Source organism: Mustela erminea, chromosome 5, assembly GCF_009829155.1.
Source record: "Mustela erminea isolate mMusErm1 chromosome 5, mMusErm1.Pri, whole genome shotgun sequence".
Taxonomy (NCBI): domain Eukaryota; kingdom Metazoa; phylum Chordata; class Mammalia; order Carnivora; family Mustelidae; genus Mustela; species Mustela erminea.
Window position 1 is genome coordinate 124443824 of NC_045618.1, and position 20627 is coordinate 124464450.

The 20627-nt window shown below is 34.2% G+C and overlaps 1 long non-coding RNA gene across 2 annotated transcripts; it reads right to left on the reverse strand.

The window, feature by feature from the left end:
- Positions 1 to 4566: 4566 nt before the first annotated feature.
- Positions 4567 to 20382, reverse strand: LOC116590029. Of its 2 annotated transcripts, none has more exons than XR_004285498.1 (3): positions 20256 to 20382; positions 19604 to 19716; positions 4567 to 4627 (listed from the first exon to the last, which is right to left on the reverse strand). It is a non-coding gene; the product is annotated as an uncharacterized LOC116590029 (long non-coding RNA). The 2 variants fall into 2 exon arrangements; XR_004285497.1 differs by lacking the exon at positions 4567 to 4627 and adding an exon at positions 6671 to 6763.
- Between the last annotated feature and the right edge of the window lie 245 nt (positions 20383 to 20627).

Below are 20627 nucleotides of genomic sequence, written 5' to 3' on the forward strand. Positions count from 1 at the left end.
TGCCAGATATTTTTAAATGTCTAACAGAGCTTGCATTTATTTAAATATTTATATGTATTTATGTATGTATATATTTAATTATTTAATTTATTTAGTGGACAGAGAGAAAGACAGCAAGAAAGGGAACACAAGCAAGGGCAGTAGGAGAAGTAGAAGCAGGCCTCCTGCTGAGCAAGGAGCCCCATGCCCTGCTCCAACTCAGGACTCTGGAATCATGACCTGAGCCAAAGGCAGACACTTAATGACTGAGCCACCCAGGTGCCCCCAGAGCTTAAATTTAATACCATACACTGACATTAGCTGTCACATTCATTGTTACAAAGTCCTTTAAAAATAGTGAATAAATCAAGTAGAACATTAATTACATGTTTAAGTATATACATTCTTCACAATTAAAAATGATACATTGCTTCTTTTTAGATAAAAAGATGAGATTCTCTTGTAAATCTTTAGCTCCCATTTCTTACCTCCTATATTCTCTAAAATCCAGACTTCAAAAGGTATAACTATGAATTCTACTAAAAATTAAGTACTACACAAGTGTATGTTAAATTTTATCCAATATTTTTGCTTGCTGAGAGATTAGTGGATTTACTTATAATGATCAATTTGCTGATATATAAAAATGCATTGCAAGAATTCATTCAAGATCAGGTAGATTGTCTACAAAGATGGTCACCAAAACTCTTTCCACCTTTTTATTTTTTAAAGGGATTTTATTTATTTATTTGACAAAGAGAGATCACAGGTAGGCAGAGAGGCAGGCAGAGAGATAGAGGGATAAGGAAGCAGGCTCCCTGCTGAGCAGAGAGCCCGATGCAGGACTCAATCCCAGGACCCCGAGATCATGACACGAGCCAAAGGCAGAGGCCCAAACTACTGAGCCACCCAGGCGCCCAACTCTTTCCATCTTTAAGTCTTTATACCTCTTCTTTGTTCAAAATGTGGGGACTATTTCTGTTCCAGCTGAACGTGGGCTGGACTTATGATTGCCTTGACCATCAGAATATGGTAAAGATAATGAAGTGTCAGTTCCAGAAACTAGGTCCTTAGAGACCTGGTAATTTCTTTGCTATCTGGAACCCAAATAGTACCTTGTAATGAAGCTTGTCTAGATCTCTGGAGTCTGAGAAACCACATGGAAGAAAACCAAGAGGCCCCTGCCCAAACTACCATCAGTGCCAGGTATGTAAATAAGGCCATCTTGAGATTGCCAGGACCAGCTGCTCCCATCTGCAACTTCAAAAGTGAACACAAGAGAGACCATCTGAAGAATTGCCTGACTGAGATCAGTTAACCAGCAGAGTTCAGAAGAACCATAAATTGTTTTTACTTTAGGCTACTTTATTTTGCATTAACTTGTTTAGAAACAAAACATAACTAATGAAAAAATGAAGGGAAAAACAAAGTATTTCTAATCTAAAACTAAATCATTCCACTTGATAGGAAGCATTACAGATTTTAGAAAATTATTTCCTATCACTTGGTTTTCTATTTACATCTTGTCATGATTAAGTTCTAAACACTTTTTTTTTTTGGCAAAGTAAGGCATAGCTGTGAAAGAAAATGGTAAGATCAATGTATATCAAAGATTTTATAAATATACAGCAATATATGACATATGCAAAAACAAATATATGTTGGCAAAGTCTACAGCAAATTTTCTTCCTTGTGCTATTTAGAACAAAAATCTGTTTAACACTCATCTCAGGGTTAAACAGTGGATTGAAACCCCCCTAGTTATGAAGTCACTTCTGGAAATACATTTCTATTTGAGAAATTAATATTAGAGAGAGGAGATGTGCCTTATAATAAAATCTTGCAGAGTTATTACATCATTGAAGTAGTACTTCTATTACTTCTATCAAATACCAAAATAAAGTAAATTTTACAGTAAAATTTTGTCTGTGCTGATGTGTCACAGTAATACATGATTCATAGTATTATATTTGTCAAGATGAATACTTTGACTAAAAATGCCCTTTTATACCGTCATTCCGTCATCCTTTTTTCATACATTCCTAATAAAGGGAGACTCACACTGAGTGGTAATTTAAACTGTAAACAGAGCCTTTCAGAATGTGTTCTGGTATTCAGACAAATACAACCTGTCCTTCTCAATTCTGGATGTTCTTCAGAGCCTTCTATAGCAGAATAAATCCCTCTAGGTGTTCTGATAGGCCATTAGGTTTGTAAACCACTGCTTTATATAAAAGGTATTGCTTCACTGCTAAAATCATTGCTGGTGGATTCTGAGTTAAACCATAATGTCTCCTATTTATATTTTGATAGTCACATTCTGTACCAAGGTTTTCAGGTCATGCAATGTCTCCTTCCTCCTCTGGAGTACTGTCTCAAAGTAGATACATTTGGAGCAAATGTGTCAGATTGACCTGCGTTGGTTGTAAACATTTAAATTCTCAAGCCACTTCCACAACCTGCTAAATCAAAATGTTTAGAGAGAGCCTGGGTATCTGTATTTTATACAAGCCCAGCTGCTTGGCATTCTCTCTTTTTTTCTCTCTTTAATGAATTCATCAACAATGCCTTCTGTCTGAGCCATGCATTTCATCAGAGCTAATCTGCATATCACATTCAAGCTTGGATATCACTGAAGGATGGAGGATTTTTTCTTAAGATTTTTAATCCATTTTAGAGAGAAAGAGAGAAAGAAAGAGTGGGAGAGAATTGCTGAGGGAAAGCGAAAGAGGGAGAGACAGAAAGAATCTATAAATAGACTCAACGAATAGAGCCCAACTCGGCTCCATGTCATGTCCCTGAGATCCTGACCTGAGCAGAAACCAAGACTCTGGCTTAACCAACTCTGTTACCCAGGTGTCCCTGAAGGATAGATGCTTAATGTAAAAAGCCTCCCATATGTTTTACCTCTCAATATTACCCTTTGGTGATGTACCTTTCTCATGTTGCATTTTCATACTCATGATGAGAGAAATTTTAATTTAGGGGCTGCTTTTAGCTTTCCCTTTTACTTTCAAATTATGGTATTGCAGACCACTACTACAGAGCCCACGTACAAATCAGTGAGGAAAAAAAATCCTCCACTGATGATTCCTAACTGTGCAGAGGAACAGTAACTCGTATTAGAGATAAGCACTTACAACGTATAAAACTGCACTCGATGTATTCTGAAATATGCCATGTTGTATATCCACTCCTTTTGTGGACTCGTGCCTATTGCAAAAACAATGATGCAGCTGGTTTGATTAAGCTGACAGCATTGAGATATGCAAGAATATACGATGTGATGATTTCTTTCTAGACTTCATCAGCCAAACATGAAGATAAATTATACTGCACGATCAGCTTTCCAGCTACAGAGTGTTTAAATTGTTAGTGTGAAGTTGAAACTTAATAATGCCAACATAGGAGCCAGGTTTTATTATTTGGAGATAGAGGTTGGGCAGATAAATTCTAATCATTTCACTTAAACCTTTCAATTTCATACTATACATGAAATAGAATGAAATGGAAATATATATATATATATATATGTGTGTGTGTGTGTGTGTGTGTGTGTGTATATATATATAGCATTAAAGAGATGTGAACATAAAAAAGATTTTTAAAACTGAAGCAGTACAATGGTCAGCTTTTCTATGAGAAGACGAATATATCTGCTTTTTAAATGTAATCACAGAGTTGAAAAATAATTCACATACCATCTTTTTCTACCCCCAACTTCTGGGAGAAAGAAAAGAAATTGAGAAGACTTTGACTGCCATCATTTTTCTGTGGGATCTTAGGCAAAGCATGTATCTCTCTGGACTGCAGTTTCCTTTTATGCAAATTTAGATCATTAAATGAGATGAGTTAAGAACCCTTCAATTTAGGAGAGTTTTGTTGACAATTTGCAGATATTTACTGTGCATAAATGTGTGTATAAATAAGCTACTTAGGGGCATCTGTGTGATTCAGTGGGTTAAGCATCTGCCTTCTGCTCAGGTCATGATCCCAGAGTTCTGGGATTGAGCCCTGCATTGGCTCCCTGCTCAGTGGAGAGCCTGCTTCTCCCTCTCCTTCTGCCACTCCCCTGGCCTGTGCTTTCTGTCTGTCTGTCTCTCTCTCTGTCAAATGGGTAAATAAAATCTTTAGAAAAATAAAAAAATAAATAAGCTACTTATAAAAATAACTAAATTCTATCACAGCATTTAAGATAAAAAACTATTCTGTACCAGCACAATAAGCTATTATTTTTATTGAGAGTTTTCTATTTGCCAGTTACCATGCTAAACTATTAATAGGCATTTTCTATATTTAACATTCACCACAATGTCAGGTTGTCATTTCATTATTTTTCCCTTTTAACATAATGATGCTGAGGCTTAAAGAGTATAATTTATCTAAGATCTCACAATTAATTGGTAATAGTTGGAGCTTAGATACCCCAGGGATTGTAACTATGGATTCTGTGGTCTTAATTACTGTGCCAAGAAAAAAAAAAAAAAAATTGCACCTTACTATGTGTGTGGTGAATTCCAGTGTGAGAAAAATAAAGTTGTCTGTACATTCTCTAGTAAATGCTTGTTGGAATAGATTCCAAATCATAGTAATTTCCCCCTCTTTTCTACGTGCTCTTATTCAAAGGTTAGTGTCTGGCAGGCATGTCCTGAAATAGAAAGTAATGAGAGGGGATTAACTCTACCAGATATGTAAACATTTTGCAAAGCCTCTAAAATTAAAATAGTGTAGAACCATGTGAATAGCAGAGCAATGCAGTGGAAGAGAGAACTCAGAGAGAGACACAAGACAGTTGAAAATTTCATATAGGATAAGATTGGCCTTTCAAATACTGCAAAATAGATGAACTTTTCCAAAAAAAAAAAAAATGGTATTGGGACAACTGTATAGACATTCAGACAAAGAAAAAACCGGATCTGCAACACACACCATTCAGCAGAGTAAACCCCAACCATTTCAATGATCTAAATGTAAAACTAAAATCATATGATCATGCAAAGTAAGCAAAATAAAATTTGTTACCTGCTATTACAGTTAGCTTTTCTAAATTGGTCTGAAGTCCAGGAAACAAACAAACAAACAAAAAGGATTGATAAATTGGCTAATCATTTCATTTAAACTTTCCAATTTCATACTAGACACGAAATAGAATGAAATGGAAAAAAATATATAGCAATAAGGAGATGTGAACATAAAGAGATTTTTTAAACTGGGTGGTGGGCAGGGTGGAGGTGTTGAATAAAATACTAGAAGGAAAAGCAAAAGACACTAACAAACTGGGAGAAAATATCTGCAACTTGTATCTCAGAGGTAAAACTCACGAAATCAAGAAAATAAAGACTAGAAGTCCCTTTAAAAATTGTGCAAAATACTACACAGTTCCCAGAGATTAAAAATATTCAAAGAACCCATAAGCATCTGAAAAGATGTTCCAATACAAATTAAATATCTATGCAGATATAATTATTTATATTACGGTTTGGCAACATTCAAAATCTTGTCAACACACTCTCTTTTGGCAGATGAGGGGAAAACTAGCACTCTTAAAATGCTCCTGAGAATGGAAAATGAAGCAGATCCTATAGAAATAAATTTGGAAATATCTAACAAATATTCATGGCCTTTTATTATTTTATCCAAGAATCCCACTTTTAGAATTTATTCATGAAAATATTATGCTAAAAATACTAACATCTTATAGGCCAAGTTATTCGTAAAAGCAATATATTGAAAACAACACAAACATCTTTCTACAAAGAGATTGGTTGAAATACTCCTATCCACATACACACAATTAAATACTAACAAATCATTTTTAAAAAATGAATAAGGTAGGTTTATGATTTTTCAAATTTGTGATTAATCATTCTCTCCTTCACTTTCCAATGAAACATATTTTAATTGTTATCCCAGAAGAAAAAAAGGAAATCTTATAATTTTTCCAATATATGCCTCCATCTTAGTAACAGACATATATATTGTTTGACCTGAACAGGAAAATCCAGGGGGGAAATAAGTGAAATGACAATAAAAACCTACCTCTTAGATACTTATGAGTGATATGGAAAAAACAATTATATTGCAATAAATCTTAAGGTCAAATCAAATTTAAATTTAAATCACAATGGACTGTGACAAATATAGATAATAACTTGCAAGCAAATTTAAAAAATTGTGATTTTGTAGCTTTTCCCATCAACTGAATCAGTTATGCCTATGTTCACAAATATTTCCAAAAGTTCTCTTCTATCTGCATATAGTCTCTATTATTTTACCTTTGTGTAAATAAGTGTGCAATTAGAGATATAATTACTCAGAATATGTAAATATAATTAAAAGAGGGTCAAATTTAAGGTTATATTAGAAATACTTAAAAACTATTCACAGGAAGACATTAAAATAATTTTTATCAATAAAAATAGCTTTTACTTGTTTTAAAGTTCACAGGAATGGAATGAAGTCCAGATTTATTAAACTGTTTTTGAATGATATCAGCAAAATGGTCAAGTGAGGAACTCCTAAATTCATCCTTCCGTAAAGGCAACTGAGACACTGGCAAAACTATCAGAATCAATTTTTTGAAACGCTGGAAATTACCAAAAGCAGCATGGGAAGCAGTTATTCAACAAAATGACTGAAGCACAATAAAAATAGCAAGCTTTTTGTTGTTTTTATTTGACCTTATTCTCATCCCCCATACTTCAACTCAGTGGTAGCCTTGAAAACGGTGGTAGTTGTGAAAATACTACAGTATAGAATAATTTCCTCGAAACATATACAAAACCTAAAGAGAAATCGAAAATCAGAATAGACCTATAACAAGTGACAAGGATGAGTCTGTAACCAAAAAACTTCTATAACAAGAAAGTCCAGGACCAGAAGTTTTCATATCTACCAAATGCTTAAAGGAAAATATCTTAAATCCTTCACAAACTCTTCACAATAGAAGAGGCATTCTTGTTAACTCAATCTACAATGCTAGCATTACTCTGACACCAACCAACAACATCACAAGGAAATGAAATTACAGATCAATATCCCTTATAGATAGATACAATAATCCTCAACAGAATACCAGCAAACCTCATTCAGCAACATATTAGAATGATTATACACCATGACCAAGAGAGATTTATACCAGAAATTCAAAGCTGGTGCAACATACAAAATTGATCAGTGTAATAACATACCATGCTACTATAGTAAAGAAAAAAAGGATGCAGAAAAAGATTTTGAAAAACTCCAACACTCTTTCATGATAAATACACTCAACAAATTAAAAGTAGAAGAAAATTCTTACGTTGATAAAGGGCATCCATACAAAATCCCCACTTCCATCATACGTAATTGTGAAAGACTTAAAACAATAGCCCACAGATAGAAACAACACAAACGTCCGTCATCTTATAGATGGATAAATACAGTGTGGTATAGTCATAAAATGTTTTATTTATTATTTAATCATAAAAGAGAATGAAGCACTATCTAAAACTAATGTAAACATTGTATGTCAACAATACTTCAATAAAAAAAGAAAAAAATAATAATTTTGAGCTAAAAACAAAAAAAATGTGGGGGGAGGGATAAAGTACCAAAAGTTGCTACAATGCCTACGCACCTTGAAAACATGTTGTATGATTCATTTACATGAAATGTCCAGGATTGGTAGTACTAGAGAGAGGAGGTAGGTTAATAGATACCAGGAGAAATGAAGAGAGACAAATTTTTTACAAATATTTATATGAATATTCAGTGATGAAAATACTCTGGAATTAGATAGTAGTAATGGCTTTGCTACATTATTAATATTTTTAAAACCACTTAATTATGCACCTTAAATTTATTTCAATGGTGGGTTTTATGTTATATGAATTTTGCGTCCATTAAAATATTATTTTATATGTGATATAAATTATATTTATGTCATTTAAATACATAAATTCATGTATTTCATTCTTTATTTAAATTTAAAAGATGAAAGGGAATGAACAAAATATTTTTGAGATCCAAAGTTACCTTTGCCTGAAGAAAATAAATTTTTAAGTATTGTGGTGTTATTTCAAATTTTTTAATTTAATTTCTAAATCTCATTGCTTTCCTAAAGTTGAAATCTTTCGTGCTTGAATCATGCTTTCACATAGTGCATTCATCAGGCTGAGAAAGACCTAATTCCCATGGCTAATTCACTTAAAAACAGATTTCTGAATGAGGATAGATTTTCTGAGATAAAGAGTTATAACAATGCAGAAAAATAACGACACAATTCTCTCTCTCTCTCTTTTTTTTTTTTTTTTTTTTTTCCATTTATACCTTTCACAGATCATCTCTCTTGGTAGATGACTTTGGTCACTGCTGTTTATCTGATCTTTCTCCCCATGCCAACATTCATTCTTCAGTCTGTGGGCTTCTGCCAAACCTGAACTCACCTAGCTCTAGAGTTGGGCAGGTAACAAAGTTCTGGGCAATCAGAGAAGTACAGTATGCTCACCCTGTGATTAAGTCATGGGCGAGTGTGTTTCAAGCTGGGGCAACAATAGCAATTTTGCTTGGAATGTGACTCTAAATCTGCACTCTCAAATTCTGTAGGCAGTAGCCCAATGTGACTTGTTTAAATTGCAATCAATTAAATTTAAGTAAAATTAGCAATTTAGTCACTCAGTCACACTAGCTATACTAGTCAGGTGCTCAACAGCCACAGTTGCTTGGCTATCATGTTGGACAGTAAATACACAAAAATACTTTCATCATTACAGAAATTTCTATTGGACAGTAATTCTATAGTTCTTCTAAACCAGCATTCTTCAAGACTTATTGCTTAAAAAGTTTAAAATTATAGCCACATTCAAAAAGTAAAAGGAAACAGATGAAGCTACTTTAAAAAAAAAAAGAGATTTTATTTATTTATTTGACAGAGAGATATCACAAGCAGGCAGAGAGGCAGGCAGAGAGAGAGAGAGAGGGAAGCAGGCTCCCTGCTGAGCAGAGAGCCAGATGTGGGACTTGATCCCAGGACCCCGAGATCATGACCTGAGCCGAAGGCAGCGGTTTAACCCACTGAGCCACCCAGGCGCCCCAGATGAAGCTACTTTTAATAAAACATTTTAATAGGCTATCATTTTATTTTATTTTTTTTTTAAAGATTTTATTTATTTATTTGACAGAGACACAGCGAGAGAGGGAACACAAGCAAGGGGAGTGTGAGAGGGAGAAGCAGGCTTCCTGCCGGGCAGGGAGCCCAATGCAGGACTCTATCCCAGGACCCCGAGATCATGACCTGAGCAGAAGGCAGACACTTAATGACTGAGCCATCCAGGCACCCCTAGGTTATCATTTTAACAGCTTATCATTTTAACAGGTCATCGATATGAAAAATTTTAATGAAAGATTTTGAGCTTTTTTTAATAATAAGTCTTCTAAATCTGCTATATATTTTATATATTTTACTTAACATATAATTCAATTTGGATCAGCTGCATTTCAACTGTCCAATAACCAAATGTCATTAGTGGCTACCATATTGGATATTGTAGGTCTAGAGTTGAGGTGGGATTTCTCAACTTGAGCATCAGTGGTATTTTTGGATTAATTAAGTCGCTTTATTAAAGGTTATCTTGTGCATTGCCAGGTGGTAGGCCATGTCCCCTGCCTTTACTCACTAGATGGTAGTAGTTTCAAACCCAGTTGTGACTAACAAAATATGTAAAACATTGCCAAATGTCCCTTGGGGGGCAAAATTGACCCATTCAAGAACCACTGCTCTAGAGAAAGGACTGTTTTCTTTTCTGGAAGACAATTCACAAGAATAATGTAAACCTTGAACTATTTAGGTTATCAAGTGGAAACTGAGAATAAAGACAATAGAACAGGAAACAGAGCACAGAAGTGGGAAGCTCTGAGTCTGGTAATACGATTTCAGTCCCCAAGTGCCTGAGGGTCTCAGTTAAGGCACCAACTCTTGATTTTGACTCAGGTCATGATCTCTGGGTTCTGGGATTGAACCCCGTTTGAGGCTCCATGTTCAGTGGGGAGTCTGCTTCAGGATTCTCTGTTCCCCCCCGACCTCTTTCTTAAATAAATAAATCTTAAAAATTTTTGAATATGATTTCAGTCACTTGATGAAAACTCACCTGAATATTCTTAAACCACTGGACATTGCAGTGACATAAACCGATGTATTTCTTTCCTTAACCTAAGCCAGTTTGATTGACTTTTCTCTAATTTACAACTGTAATAATCCTAAATGATCCGTCATTACAACCTAAATACATAAAATACACTCATTAGTATTTTTCCCTCAAAAAACAAAGATAAATTCTTCCTCCCATATGATTTATGATAGCTTTCAATTTCCTTCCCAGAGTTACCCCATACAGAATGAAAGCTATTTTTTGCACACTTTATGTTTCAGATAAATATATGCAATTGGAAGCCTTGATAGAACTTTTTGCTAGGGTATTGACATTAACTTTGTCCATTGTTAATAAAATCCATTCACCAAAACTCTGTGATAAGATGGGCTGCTTGTATAATCTTAATCCTGTTGCTTTATTTTGATTCTCATATTTTTAAAAGATGAAAATTATGCAGCCAGTGCGGTAGTTCCCACTGGGAATAAAATTGTAGCATTCTTTGCGTGCTTCTGTTCCTTTTTATCTGAGCTTTACTCAATAATAATGATACCCTTGGATGAAGCTAAAAAATTGAGATAAAATCTAAACAAAGCTTTCATCATGGTGTGAACATGTGTCACCTCCACTGTTTTTGGAAAGATGCTATTGATTTTTCTCCAAAAGATCTGCTTAATTGTCATTAAAAAGTGAAAACACATCTTTGAAATAGATCTAGATAAAATAAGAATTCTTATAAGAAGTAAAGAAGGATAAAAGTCAGTTTGATTTGTACAAAGGAAATTTTAGCTTAATTATACCACTCCTTCCATCACTTTTGGGTATTTTAACAAAGTCACGTGATTTTCTCTGCACATAAATAAACTCTGCCAGTATTTTCATGTATATATACTTCTCAACATATAAATTTTCAGACCATTTTTCAAAAGATGCATTAGAAAGAGAGTAGTTGAAGGGCACCAGCGTGGATCAGTTGGTTAAGTGTCTGCCTTCATCTCTGGGTCCTGAGACTGGATCCAGGATCAGGTTCTGGAATTAAGCCCTGCATTGAGCTTCCTGCTCAGTGGGGAGTCTGCTTCTCTCTCTCCCTCTGCCCCTCCCCCATACTCATTCTATCTCTTTCTCTCTCTCAAATAAATAAAATCTAAAAAAAAAAAATTAAAAAAAGTAGTTGAGAATATTCTGAATAAAATACAGTGAGTGTCTTTTTTTTTTTTTTTTTTTTTTTTTGGCTTCTTTTAAACTTGATGTATCTGTGTCTGCCCAGAGGCCAGCACTCTTCCAGGCATTTCATTGCTCTACTCATATACTTAGCCCTTTTACAAAAGAAAGTGAGTATATAAAGGATCTGTGTAAAGGCATGACCAGAAATAGCCCTTTAGGTCAGTTCATGGTACCAAAAGAACTGATGACAAACAAAGCAAAGTAGTAGAACCATTCTTGGCCAAGGAAAATGCACAGTAATTTTGCAATGAAATAAAATCATGTCATTCCAGAGACTTTCATAATGGTTACAAATTTAGTTATTTCATTCTGACAATTGACCTCCTTTTTTGGAATGGCTTTGTGAAAAAGAATCAGGGTCACGCCTAAAAAAGAAAACATTTTGAAGCACTTAATGATAACTGAAATAAAGGTGGTACCATATAAGTCTAAAGAACCTCGTTTTTTTAATAATAATTTTAATGTGGAAAAACGTAAATTGCTAACTCAACTATTTTAAGTGCACAGTTCCGTGGCATCAAATACTTTCATTCATACTGTTGTGTAATTATTACCATCATCCATGTATAGAACTTTTCATTTGTAAAACTCAAACTATACACCTAAAACAATTACTTCTCATCCCTTCCTCTCCCCAAACCCTGTTAACACCTATCTACTTTCTATTTTTTTTTTAAGATTTTATTCACTTATTTGACAGACAGAGGTCACAAGTAGGCTGAGAGACAGGCAGAGAGAGAGAGGAAGAAGCAGGCTCCCCGCCGAGCAGAGAGCCCAATGGGGGCTCGATTCCAGGAGCCTGGGATCATGACCTGAGCCGAAGGCAGAGGCTTTAAGCCACTGAGCCACCCAGGCGCCTCTCTACTTTTATTTTTATGAATTTGACTATTCTAGTTACTTCATGTAAGTGGAATTGTATAATATTCATCTTCTTGTGATTGGATTATTTCACTTAACATAATATCCCCAAGGTTCATCCATGTTGTAGTATATCTCAGAATTCTACTTATTTATTTATTTATTTATTTTGAAAGATTTTATTTATTTATTTGACAGACAGAGATCACAAGTAGGCAGAGAGGCAGGCAGAGAGAGAGGGGAAGGGAAGCAGGCTCCCTGCTGAGCAGAGAGCCCTGATGCTGGCCTCGATCCCAGGACCCTGAGACCATAACCTGAGCCGAAGGTAGGGGCTTAACCACTGAGCCACCCAGGTGCCCCATCAGAATTCTTTATATTTTTAAGGCTGACTGATATTTCATTTTATGTAAATACCACATTTTGTTCATTTCTTCATTCATCAATGAACATATGCATTGCCTCCATGTTTTAGCTAATGTAAATAATGCTGCTAAGAACATGAGTGTACAAATACACTTTTAACTCTACTTCCATTTATTTTTGGTGTGTACTAAGGAATGGAATTGCTGGGTCATATGGTGATTCTATTTTGAATTTTTTGAAGAATTTCCATACTTTTTTCATAGCAGCTATACCATTTTACATTCTCATCAACAGTGCACAAGAGTTCCAATTTCTCTGCAACCTTGCTAACAGTTGCTATTTTCTGTGTTGTTTTTTTATATATAGTAACCATCCTAGTAAGTGTGAGTGGTATCTCATTGTGGTTTTGATTTCAATGATTAGTGTTGCTGAGCATCGTTTTATGTGTTTATTGGTTGTTTGTATATTTTCTTTCAAAAAATGTCTATTCAAGTTCTTTGCTCACTTCTGAATTTTTTTATTGCTATTGTTCACTTTAAGATATTCTCTGTATATTCTTAATATAAATCCTTTATCAAATATATGATTTATAAATATTTGCTCCTATTCTGTGGGTTGTTATTTTACTCTAATGTTAGTACATTTGACATTTGGGCCCCTAAAAGTTGTATTTTTTTAAATTTTATTTTCATAAAGTCCAATTTATCTATTCCTTTTGTTGCCTGTGCCTTTGGTGTCATAGCCAAGAAGTCCTTGCCAAATCCAGTGTTGTCAAGCTTTTCCCTTTGTTTTTTACTAAGAGTTTTATAGTTTTAGCTCTTATGTTTAAGTCTTTGATGTATTTTGAATTATACACAGTGTAAGGTAATGAACTACTTTTAATCTTTTGTATGTGGGCATCCAGTATTCTTAGCACTCTTTTGAAAAGACTGCCCTTTCCTTATTAAATTGTCTTGACAATTTTGATGAAAAGCATTTAACAATCTATGTAAAGGTTTATTTCTGGACTCTGTATTCTATTCCAATGCTCTATATAAACTATCTGTCATTACAAATATGTGTATATGCCACTGCCACACTGTTCTGATTACTACTGCTTTGTAGTGAGTCTTACAATTAAGAATGGGTTTTGAGATTTTTTGAGAAGAGAAAACTAAGAAAGTAACAAACAAAAATACTTGACATTTTATTATTCATAACAATCTCACTAAGGTAAAAATGTTGGCTTAAATGTAATGAGTGTATGTGTGAGGACATATCTTAATTAGCAATATCATAGTTATCACTCTAATAATTCATAATAGGTATGTAAGTGAGATAGATGAAACTGAGAATTAAAACATTGGAAAACATTTTATTTTAAGATATTCAAATGATGGGGCGGCTTGGTGGCTCAGTGGGTTAAAGCCTCTGCCTTCTGCTCAGGTCATGATCCCAGGGTCCTGGGATCAAGCCGTGCATTTGGCTCTCTGCTCAGCAGGGAACCTGCTTCCTCCCCTTTCTCTGCCTGCCTCTGCCTACTTGTGATCTCTGTCTGTCAAATAAATAAATAAATAATCTTTAAAAAAAAAAAATTCAAATGAGTTTTTAAGATAAAGTAAAAAAAAAATGCTATTCTCATTCTTACTGGGTGTGTGTATGTATGATGGAATCTCAAGCCAATTTTCTTCTACATTTTTTTTCAAAGTATAACATAATAAATATTTATTAGATAAAAAAATTTTAAGGTGCGCATAAAGAAAAACTAACCATGTCCACTTCAGTCTCTTAACTGATTTCTGAGAGACTAAAAAGAACTAGGGCAGAAAGGGAAGGATGACTCAGGTGTGCGAAATTGGTTTTCCTTTGGAAGGAATTAAGACCCATTTTTGTTGCTCTTAGAAAAGTGAACGTTAACTTTTGCTTACAAAAGCAAGAGATTTTTACCTTCTTATAAAGAAGCTTTCTAAATTAATTTATCTGTTTTTGACTTCTTATTATTTTATTGAACTTATTTATCATTTTAGTGAATCTTTGAAATTAAGCACCAAGTAGTGTTGAGTTTGGAACCAATAGCAGATTTTAAATATGATTCATAAAGCATGTTTAAACTGATGGAATTGTTTTTGAATACATTGGAAATGTTTCAGTGTTGGTACAATTTTATATTCCCTTAATGTACAAATTTATTTCACTTTCTGGGTTTTCATGCTTACCACTATTTGAGGAAACAAAATGGTTTTGACACATGTAGAGTTACATGCATTATATGTCATCCATCATATTCACAATATAAAAACTCAAATATGCTAATTCACCAAAAGTTGTATGATACAGAATGGAGAGTTTTGTATAATCAAACAGCTTTAGGTAAAACTTTTTTTTTTTTTTAAGATTTTTTTATTTTATATTAGACAGAGATCACAAGTAGGCAGAGAGGCAGGCAGAGAGAGGAGGAAGCAGGCTCCCGGCTGAGCAGAGAGCCCGATGCGGGGCTCAATCCCAGGACCCTGGGATCATGACATGAGCTGAAAGCAGAGGCTTTAACCCACTGAGCCACCCAGGCACCCCTAGGTAAAACTTTATAATTAAAAATAACAAACATAAATTGACCTCTGAATATATCTAGGAACCCAATAGATTTAATAAAGTATCTCTGGGTGGTTATTAATTATAAGCATCAGTGTTTTTTTGTTTGTTTGTTTGTTTTGTTTTGTTTTTAACAAACAGGAAGGAATGGTTGGCATTACATCACTTCAACATTTAAGCCAGTGCAGGAAAAAATGGGCCCCTTATTACAGTCAATCAGCTTTGGTTGTTAGCTGCTAAGAGCATGATTTTTATCAGTAATATAAATTGACAATTAGATTCCAATATGTGCCATAAAGCAGAGTATACACTTAAAAGTTTTTGAAATACAAAGAAAGGAATGAATGATGGGTATTGAGTTTGTGGAAAGCCTTCCAAGGAGGTGATTTTTGAAATAGTCTTGGAAGAAATGACATTTTCTCTACCTCCCTTTTCTTTAAAACTTTCTTATCATTCTACTCCTTCCACTCTCCATCTATGTTTTAGTTGCTCCCCTTAACATGGCTTCTTAGATCCTCCAGAATGACTACAGATCGTACTTGATGCTTTTATAACACATTTGCATATGTTACATTATATTGTAATTTGAGTTTTAATTTTAATCTGCCTCATCACTCTGACTTCCCTGAAGACCAAGGGAAGAGATTTTGTTAAGTTATGTAGCAACAGCATGTGAAACAATGTCTGTACCAGCACTAAAAAGTATGGACGAATCAATTAATATATCATATTTTTCCAGATGCAGAATTGGGGGAAAGTATATTCCAGAAAGCTATAATAACACCAACCAACAAAATGCAATAAAGAACATAGCAGGAATAAATGTGTGAAACTAGAACTTAGCATGGTTGGAAGTGTCTTACACTGTTCTACTTCTTGATTCTCCAGATTTTATCAGGTTCTACATTAATTGCATTTATTTATTTTTCTCTCACTCAATTAGATCATCAAAGTCAGGATATAGTGCTCTCTTTCTTTGATGTTTTGCCAGAGCCAAGAATAATGTCAAAAGGTGATCTCATTTAGGCAATATTAGAGTTGAAATTCAAACTCAGATCTCAGTTATTCATAAAGTAATTTTCCAAAATCAACATTCAAAAAAGAACATAATAATTAGTGTTATTCTTTAAAATTCATTTCAACTTCAATTGTATATTGAGGATTTAACATTTGCATAATAGCTCATGCATAATAATAAAATGTAAAAAAATAAACAAAGTAGAATCTATTCTCTTGAATTACTCATAGTCTACTACTTAATTCAGGTGATTATAGATCTCCTGATAAGGTAGAGAGGTATTAGTTACAACAGAGATAAGAAAGTATTTTCTTGAAGCACAGAATTCAATCCTGTTTGGGAAGACTGAAGAAGGATTTGTGGATGAAAATTCAAATATCTCCTTTCCTTGAAAAATAAAATAATAACAAAAAATAAAACCCACATTCTCTAAGCTTAGCACTAAAAGATTAATTTACACATGCGGAGAGAGAGTTAGATGTAGATACATTTGCAGCTCACATTTTTATCACTTGAGGTTCAGCATTCAGTTATTTGTTACCCGACAACATTCATTCTTTTCTCAAGAGTGAAAAATGAGAAGTACCCTATGGAAAGACAAATCATGAGGGACAGTCTTGCCTACTATTTTTAACTTACCGTGGTTGTGTGAATTTTCTCCCTTCACTGAAAACTTTTCAAAAGTATTGATTTTATTATTTTTTAAAGGAAGATGATTCTTATGTTGTTAATTTTGTGCATTCTGACAGGTAACAGATGTTGGTGAAGATGCAGAGAAAGGGAAATACTCTCGCATTGTTGATGGAAAAACAAACTTGTGCAGCCCCTCTGGAAGACAGTATAGAGTTTTCTCAAAAAGTTAAAAATAGAACAACCCTACAACCTAGCAATTGCACTACTAGATATTTACCCAAAAGATACAAAAATACTTATTTGAAGGAGCACATACACTCTGATGTCTACAGCAAGATTATCAACAATAGCCAAATTATGGAAACAGTCCAAATGTCCATCACTGATGAATGGATAAAGAAGATGTAGTGTGAGATATATATATGTGTGTGTGTGTGTGTGTGTGTGTGTGTATACACACATACACAATGGAATATTACTAACCCATCAAAAAGAGTGAAATCTTGCTATTTGCAAGGATGTGGATGATGCTAGAGGATATTATGCTAAGCAAAGTAAGTCAGTCAGAGAAAGACAAATACCATATGATCTCTCTCACATGTGGAATTTAAGAAATAAAACAGATGAACATGAGGGAAGGGGAAAAGAAAAGAGAGAGGGAGGCACACCATAAAAGACTCTTAACTACAGAGAACAGACGGAGTGTTGCTGGAGGATGAGCTAAATGGGTGACCGATATTAAGGACGACATTTATGATGTACACTGGGTGTTGTATGTAAGCGATCGGTCCCTAAACGAATTAGTGAAACCATTATCATACTGTCTATTCACTAACTAGAATTTAAATCAAATCTTGATACAAAAAATAAAGAAAATGATAGTTCCATAAAAGAAGAGTAAACTTTCCATAAAGAAAAGAGTTTACTTTCCATAAAGAAAGAGTTTACTTTCCATAAAGAGAGTAGAATTTCAAAAAGAGAACCATGGCATAGACATTTCAGTCTCAAGAACACCAGACACAAATGCACAATTGTGCAAAGAAAATATTATCCAATGGAGGATGATTCTGAGTTTGCCGTGTGGAGTAAGTATGATAGTGTGTAATGGGGAAGACTGGAGAACAGACTAAGGCAGCATCTTTATTGATATTTTGGATTTGGTTAAACAAGCAATGAGGAGTTAGAAAAAAAATATGCCAATCTTCCTTCAATGTGAATGGATTGGAAAGATCAGAAAATAGAAGCACAGATCCTCAAGATTATATGCAAGAGACTACTGCCCAAACCCAGGGCAACAGAAAAGTCATGAGTGTAAGAGTTCTGAGTAGGTTCTATAAAACAAAAAAACAATAAAATCACATAGCCCCTGAAGAGTAGAAAGATGTGGAGCTAGGCTTCTTCTGCATTGTACCTAGTAAATTCTGGAGAGATGTTAACCTAGAAAAGATGTCAGGGCTAAATTCTATAATGAAAATGTCTCAAAGATTTATATAATGATCAAATGGAGTTCTGTAGATCCAGTTAAAATAACCAAATCTCAATGTAACATGAAAATCAAAATCACAAACACTATGAATCTGAAAAAGAATTTTATTTCTAAATTCCACCAAAAAGATTTACTGTTAAAAATACCAAAACTAATTGGAAAACAAAGAGGGTGTGTGGCTTAAAACCCCAAGTATGTAAATCTATACTCTATCTTAATGGAAATCTTAGTGGTAGAAAAGGAATAAATAAAATAAGATGACTGACCAGATACATATCTAAATACTGCTATGTTTTCTTGGTATTTAACTTTATTTTATTTTTTGACACAAATACTTCATGGGAAATCAATTGTTATCCCTCTGTTGTTTGTAAACTTTTATATACACAGAGGCATATATATTTCTTCTTTTATTTTAGAACTAGAAAAACAATCGTCAACCTGAGGTGAAAATAATTATTCACCAATATGTTTTCTAGTTATTTTATTTTAGATATATGTATTTACTCTTCTAACTCAGCAGTAAAATATTTTGCAATACATTGCTGATAGGAATCTAGCAATATATTTTCAAACTTTTTAGCTTTAGCCTCAATGTCATTTATTCAATATTCTATACTTCCCTCACTAAATTCAGGTGCATTTTTTTTATGTAATAGCTAATTATATAAACACTACTCAAATAATGTTATTAACTAATAAGTTAAAAAGAACATTCAAATAAATATTCTGAGAATATTAGCAAGACTGTACAAGGAATGAAATATAAAAGGTTATCAATCTTTTAAAAATGTTCCACTTCATTATGCTAATGGAGAGTCTATTTACTCTCCTGGAATGTGTTTTTAGTCATTGAAATACTTTGAATGTTTGCACATTTGGGGGGCAGGAGGTTGTTTGTTTTTAATTGGAGAATGAGATGGTAATTTGGCTTTGGAAGAAGACAAGCAGACAAGCTGAGGGGAATGGAGTTTAAGGAACAGTATCTCATAATTTTCTGATCTGAGAAAATTCTTTGGTCTGGTATGCGCGAAAAACGGATGGAATTATTTATGTTGGACTTTGAGACTATCGATACTGCAAAGCCGCTGTGAGGCACAGGTAGCTGAGCTGCGAAGGGACTGCTCTGACCTGTCTCTAGGAACTAGCAGCCTCTAAGGATGGAGAGATTTGAGTAAATCCAAGGACTGCCTCTGGCAAGCAGACGCATGGCAGCTCCTATGGTGGCCTGTGGCCAATGCAGACTCCAGAGCAGTGCCTTAGTAGGAATAGGGGTAGAAAAGGAAGAATAAAAGATTACTTAGGAGGCATGTGTGGAACGAGTCCTTGAGAAATTGAGCTGATTACTTTCTCAGAAGCCGATCTTCTCCTTCAGCAGAAGTCCACGATTTTGTCCATAAATTCAAATGTGATTTTATTCTGTAGAAACAGGCTCTTGGGTCTTCGATGTTAAGGTTACACTTGCAAGCAAAGAAACAAAAAGAAGTAATAGGTAAATACTAACCAGCACAACTTAAGGTTCTATTATTTTGCTGGATGTTGTTCTTTGCACTATAACTATAGTCAGTCTTGTCATATCTGTATATGGGAAGGGCCATCAAATTATGTGACCAGAGTCCACTGTAAATTTCTAGGGAAGAAATTCCAGTTATCCTTTAAATGCCTATAGTAGTAGTAACCCTAATATGCAGAAAAATTAGGAACGTAATTCAGAATCTCAAGAAGCAGTAAGTAGCCTGTGGAATCCCTCAAATAGGTTGATTACATTGATTCTAACTTGCCCTGGAAGTTGGTAATGAAATGGCTTAATCTCAAGAATGTAGGTTTCTACTTTCTTAAATTTTAGAATCAAAGAATATAGTAACTATACGAAAGGGTTTATCTTGATAGGTTCATGAAAAAAATTTCTCCCTTAAAATGTAATAGTTTTACAAAAAAACTGAAAGTTTCTAAAAATGAACGTCCCCTGTGCTGGACGATCCCACTCCTGGGTACATACCTTAGATAAACAAACATATATGCCCTCTCAAAATCCATACGTGAATGTTTAGAGTGGCTGTATTAACAATTATTCCAAACTGAAAACATTCCAGGGTCCTTCTGTAGACAAGTTTTGCTTTAGCCGTACAATGGAATACTAATAATAAAAAGGAAAAAACAATTGATAAACACAACTATATAGATGAATCCCAAAGACATTATGCTAAGGAAACAAACCAGTCTCAAAAATTATATACTTTATGATTTCTTTCATGTAACTTTCTATTAAAGCTAAACTATGGTGACAAAGAATAATTTGGTGATTTCCAAAGGTTAAGATTAGAGGGAATTCGTGATGGAAAGGGCAGCAGATGAGAATTTGGGGGGAAAT